Genomic DNA, 6,000 nt, shown 5'->3' with positions numbered 1-6,000 from the left:
GGTGGCTCACACCTGTAACCCCAATGGCTCAAGAGGCTGAGGCAGGAGGATCACAAGTTCAAGGCCAGCCTCAGCAACTTATGAGGCCCCAAGGAACTCAGTGAGACCCTGTCTCTAAAAAATAAGAGGTTGGGGATGTGGCTCCGTTGTTAGGTGAAAGTGTTAGGCAAAAAGCCTGAAGAAGCTCCTGTTAGCTGTGAAGGTGGCTAAGGGGGGGTCGGGTTGAGAGGGGAGCAGGGAGGCACTCCAGAAGGACCAGTGTCGTTGCCACAGGCCACACTCTCCATGACCAGGTGCCTCACCCCCAATCGTGTGGGCTTCCGTGCACTCAGGCATATTCCTCCTAGAAGCTTTGAGGATGTGGACTCCCCGGTGTTCTACAAATAGACAATGGTTTATGGATAGTGTATCTTTGGTTCTTGGAACTCTAGTCACCAAGCCTTTTCCATACGATATCTTCCCAAATTTTCATTGCCTATGAGTTAAGCAAGGTGGATTTGAGTACTGCACCCATTTAACTGAGAAAACTGAGGCTCAAAGTAGCTGGTTTTTCTGTGCTAATAAGGACTAAATGAATGAATACATTACTGTTTTTTTTTTTTTTTTGGAACTGGGGATTGATCCAGGACTGCTTTACCACTGAGCTACATCCCCAGACCTTTTTTAATTTTTATTTTGAGACAAGTTCTTGCTAGTTTGCTTAAAGCCTTGCTAAGTTGCCCAGGCTGGCCTCTCACTTGCAATCCTCCTGCCTCAGCCTCCCAAGTTGCTGGGATTGCAGGTGTGCACCACCATGCTTGGCTTACATAATTTAAAATCTCCATTTCTGATTTCAACGTTGCCATGTGTGGATAAAATAGTGAGTCTTCACCCTCCATTATCCTTATTCAGGTTGGCATGTATCTTCTAATCTATTCCACTAGCTCATGGTTGGCTTGATATAGACATCATTTCTGAAATGGGAAATGTATTGTCAGTCTTCTGTCTTTGTCTGTTTTCTATTGCTAATATAATGCCACAGATGGGGCCAGTTATGAAGAAGGGGTTTGTTTTGATTCAGGGTTCTGCTTATTGCTGGCAAGATTTCAGGGGTGACACAGGCATCATGTAACACTGAATGATGAGAGACAGGAAGTTCAAGAGATCTGGCAAGCTGGCTTTTATTGAGACCTGGAGATAAGCCATTAACCATTAATCCGTCAACTGCATGAATGGATTAATTCATCCGTGAGGTCAGCCCTGGGTACCTCTTAAAGGTCCCCCCTTTTTAAACTAGGGATTTAACCCAGGGGTATTTAACCACTAAACCATGTCTTCAGCCCTTTGTTTTTTATTTTGAGACAGGATCTAAGTTGCTTAGGGCCTTGCTATGGTGCAGAATCTGGCCTTGAACTTGTGATCCTCCTCCTCAGCCTCCAGGATAGCTGGGATTAAAAGGAGTGAGCCATGGTGCTTGTGGTCCTATCTATTAATATCTAATGATGGGGATTAAATTTCAACTTAAATGAGTTTTGAAGGGGACAAGCCGTATTCCAACTAAACATTCACATTATAGCATTATAGCTCAGTATGAATAAGGTTGTGAAATTTGAAAATTATTGTGCCTTCAGATTGTTTTCTAATTGCCACCAAAAGCATTACCTTTGGCAACATCTAAATACAAAATAGTCTTGGAAAGTAAGTAAGTAAGGCAGAGGTAAGATCATTTGAACCACTGGTAAATGGTCCAACAGGTCCAGCATTCTGTGCTTGGATATTATACACACAAACAACTTTTACAATTTTTTCATAGCTTCAGTCCCACTGAGTTAACTTTTTGTTATTTTCACTTAGTAGATAACAGGAGTCTGTGGTAGGAAAATGTTCAGTGAAGCTCTGGCAGCAAGAGAAGTATTCAAGTGAAGTCTAGGAGGAAATGTTCCAGGAAGACAGGATGGCTGGGGCAAAGGCCCTGGGGTGGCCCTGAGTGTTGGAAGCAGAAAGTCGGCTGGACTGGCAGGTGAAGCCCCCTCTTTCTCTGCACCAGATCCTGGCCACCAGGCTGTGGGGCTTGGAGTAAGACTGGTCCATGCCCACTATCCAGGGCCTCTGCTGGGGCACTAGCTTTTCTGTCTTGTGCCTAACATGTCTGTCCTGCTAACCTGGGAGTTCAGCCATTGGTCTCACCTATTTAGAGCCTGTCGCAGTGCTATATAGTAAAGAGGTTCTGGTTATTTAAAGCAGAGGCTATTGAGTAACGGCAGTAAAAGATCCACATAATTTGATCCGCCACACCTCTCAGACTTATTTTTCCATTACACACAATTTTAATGACTTAGTTGAATAGATAAAGGAGATGAGCTATTTTATTAATTTACAACAGATGAGAAAGAGCAAAGTACAAATGATGGGGTATGTGGTGGCAGCTACTGTCCCTAAATGGCTTGCTCACCTGGGTCTATTGAATAGAAAAACAGATCTATGACACTTAAGGAATTATGTGGCTTTAATGGGATTTGTTAAATGATTATAAATCATTATGAGTCAGCAAAACAGTCTGCTTCTAGCAGAAAGTGTGCATCTTTTATTTAGAGACAGAGTCTTGCTATGTTGTCCGGGGCAGGGTCGGGTGGGCAGGGAGATCTCAAATTCCTGAGCTGAAGGAATTGGTCCCAGCCTCCCTAGTGGCTGGAACCACAGGTGTGCGACCAAGCCTGGCTTTTTAAAAATTTCTTCAGGCCTGGTAGAGTACATGCTTAGCATGTACAAGGCCCTGGGCTCCATCTCTGGGATTGCAAAATAAATAAATAATTATTTATTTATCACAAAATATTTAGCCAATTAAGAATCTCAGTCTAAAGTGTTAGATTTACCCAGAGGAAACTAAGTTGTAAAAGATGGTAACAGAAAAATGGAATGGGTTTTAGGTGAGGTACAGATGCTGGGTTTAAATTCTGGCTGTGTCACTCACTCACTGTGACCTTGGGTAGGATACTTAATCTTTCTGTATCAGTTTGTTCATCAATAAAGTGGAGATGATAAACTTATCTCAGGAATATGAGTCAATCTGTGAGAGGCAGCCAGAATCGTATCTGGCACAGTGAGCAACGTGTGTTAACTTGTTGGTGGTCATGGTGATCATTTATGGATTAGCCAGTGAGTTCAAATCTGGCTATAGATTTCAAATCCAGAGCCCACTTTCACTATTCCTCCCTCCCACCAAACCATTCAGTTTCAAAAAAAACCTTCGCATAGTGAAATATTCACTTAAAAAGGACATAGAACTTGTGGATTTACCATCAAGCAAAGGATCATACCAAGAAGCTGGGTCAGGGGTCAGGTCTCAGGCTCCCATGATTGCCTCCCTCCTCCCCCAAGAGTCTTGGGTAGTGAGCCCTCCTTTCCCTCAGGATATTACCACTTAGATTTCGATTCCTGGTTGTGAAAATTTAGTTTGAGCTGATTTTGGAATTTTATCTAAATGGAATCAGTGTGAACTCTTGTGGTTTCTTTGACTTTGGAGATATCCATTTAGTTCTGTGTAGTAAATATTCTTTCATTTTCATATATATTATCTAGCCACTTTTCAACTACAAAAAATGGTTCCATAACAGTACTTCATGCACTGAGAGTTTTCAGTTAGTGACACCCGAGCTCTTGAAGGCCGTGTTCTCCCAGGTGTTCTCTTGGTGAACCTAAATACATATGGCCAGGAGTGGATGCTTGTCTCTCACTCTGGTTTCTCCTTACTCTCTTTAAAGTGTCATTCTTTTATGGTCAATACACGGTTTATCTTGTATACGAAGCCTTTTCCTACCCTAGTTCATGAATATTTGCCTATACTGTGCTGTCTTTTAGAAGTTCAATTGTTTTGCCTTTTACCTTTAGATACATTTGTGTTTGTGGTGTGAGATTAGAGGTTCAAGTTTCATTCATTACCTCGTGCGTGGATTACTTCAATACTTCTGCAGGGTTACTGTTGTAAATCAAGTGCCCATATATGTTCTGGGTTCTCTATTTTGAACCCAGGAGATCAGAAAGGGATCTTGACACAGTATGAGCATTACAGGGTTATGTGGCTATCCTTATAGTTAGGTAGTCTTGGACAAGGCTCTCAGTTTTCATTTTAGTGATATCACTTCATCTATTAAGTTATACTTTGTAACACAGCAATAGGTACCGAAAAAAGTACGCTGAGCTGGGGGTGGTGGTGGTGCATGCCTGTAATTCCAGTGACTCAGGTGGCTGAGGCAGAAGGATCACAAGTTTGGGGCCATCCTCAGCAATTTAGCAAGCCTCTAAGCAGCTTAATGAGACCCCCATCTCAAAAACAAAAAAGCAACAAAAACCTGAAACGAATTGAAAAAATGGTCTACATTTTTGATTTTAGAAGGTTGCATAGAAACAGACTTCTTAAAGCAATAAATATGCTGGGCCCAGTGGCACTGCCTGTAATCCCAGCAACCTGGACATTGAGATGGGAAGATCTCAACATTTGAGAACAGTCTGGGCAATATAGTGAGACCATCTCAAATAAAAGCATTGGAGCTACAGAATAGCTCAGATACAGTGCCCATGACTTCAACCTTGTACAAGGGAGAGAGAGCAACCTTGTACAAGGGGGGGGGGTGTGGAGAAACAGTATTCTGTAGCTGAGAAGAAGATGAAAATATTCTTTGCACACTATATTCTACTAAAGGGAGAGATTTTATTTTTTTGGTAATGGGGATTTAACCTAGGGGTGCTATGCCTCAGAGTCAGATCCACAGCTCTTTTATGTTTTATTTTGAGACAAGATATCACTAAGTTGCTTAGGGCTTTACTAAGTTGTTGAGGCTGGCTTTGAACCTGTGATCCTCTTTCAGCCTTCAAGTCTCTGGGATTACAGGCATGAGCCACTAGGCCATGCTCTAAAGGGACAGATTTCAGATGTGCACAGTAACACATGTGCATACTATTTCCTTTCCTCCACACTGTTCCAGAAGTAAATACAAAGATTACATCTAAAACTAGAATCATATACTATCCCTGATTTTATAACTTGAGATCCACATGAATTTAGAAAAAATCCTGGATCAAACTTGTGTTTTGCCTTTTTGATTGAAATGTAGAAGGAAGACCTCTTTGCAAATGTTTTGAAAATGTTTTCTGCACATTAACTAGTTCCTTGTTTAGTGATGGAGAAGTAATGGTCCCACAAAGACCATAGTCACCAGGGGAGGTTCATGGAATGAAGGTCTAGTCAACACCTGCTCCCTTGAACCTGGGTTGGTGTGTCTGCAGTCTGTCTTGCCCATGGTTAGAAGTAAAGCTGAACTCAAGAAACACACCTGGGCACATTGAATGCTGCTTTAGAAGGGGCTAGTTGACCCGAGTCCACCTACTGCCATCCCTTTCAGAGTCACCCAGGCTGATTAGCTTCCTCCAATGCCCACTCCCCATGCAACATCAGTACTCATGGACAGTACCTCAGGCTGTGTGACCTGTCCCAAACTTCCAGATGAGTGAGGCTTCCCACCTATCTTGTCCCAACACCAGAGATTCCTATGGAAACCAGCATGGCTGTCACACAGAGTCCTAACAGCCAAGCACGGTTCTGTATGTAGAAATACTCTTAACTGGGACCAACATTCTCATTTAACTCAAGCAAATGGAAGCAGCAGAAGGGGGAATTTATTTCAGGGAGTTTGGCCCAGAAGTCATGCTTAACCCCTGGCTTCTCAGCCCCAGGGAGCCCAGCACTGCAGGTTCCTGGAAGGGGCACTTCTAAGAGCTCTTGGTTTTGGAATGAAACCAGCTTGTTCCAAATGGGGTGCTTTGACTACTAGTTATGGACAACTAGCAAACTGGCTGGTTAAGTCTCACTTCCCCATCTATAAAACCAGGATAGCAAGGCAGATGAAGGGGCAGGAATTTCGGAATAAGACCCAGGTCTCGCACCCCACCCCCCACCCCTGGGTCATGCCCCTAACTGCTATCCTTAGCTAGGAAGGGAGCTTCTCATAGCCCCAGGAACAGTCA

Source organism: Marmota monax, unplaced genomic scaffold (genome assembly GCF_021218885.2).
Source record: "Marmota monax isolate L192 unplaced genomic scaffold, Marmota_monax_Labrador192_F-V1.1 WCK01_AAM20220418_F8-fsc00009, whole genome shotgun sequence".
NCBI lineage: Eukaryota > Metazoa > Chordata > Mammalia > Rodentia > Sciuridae > Marmota > Marmota monax.
This window is presented reverse-complemented; position numbering follows the sequence as displayed.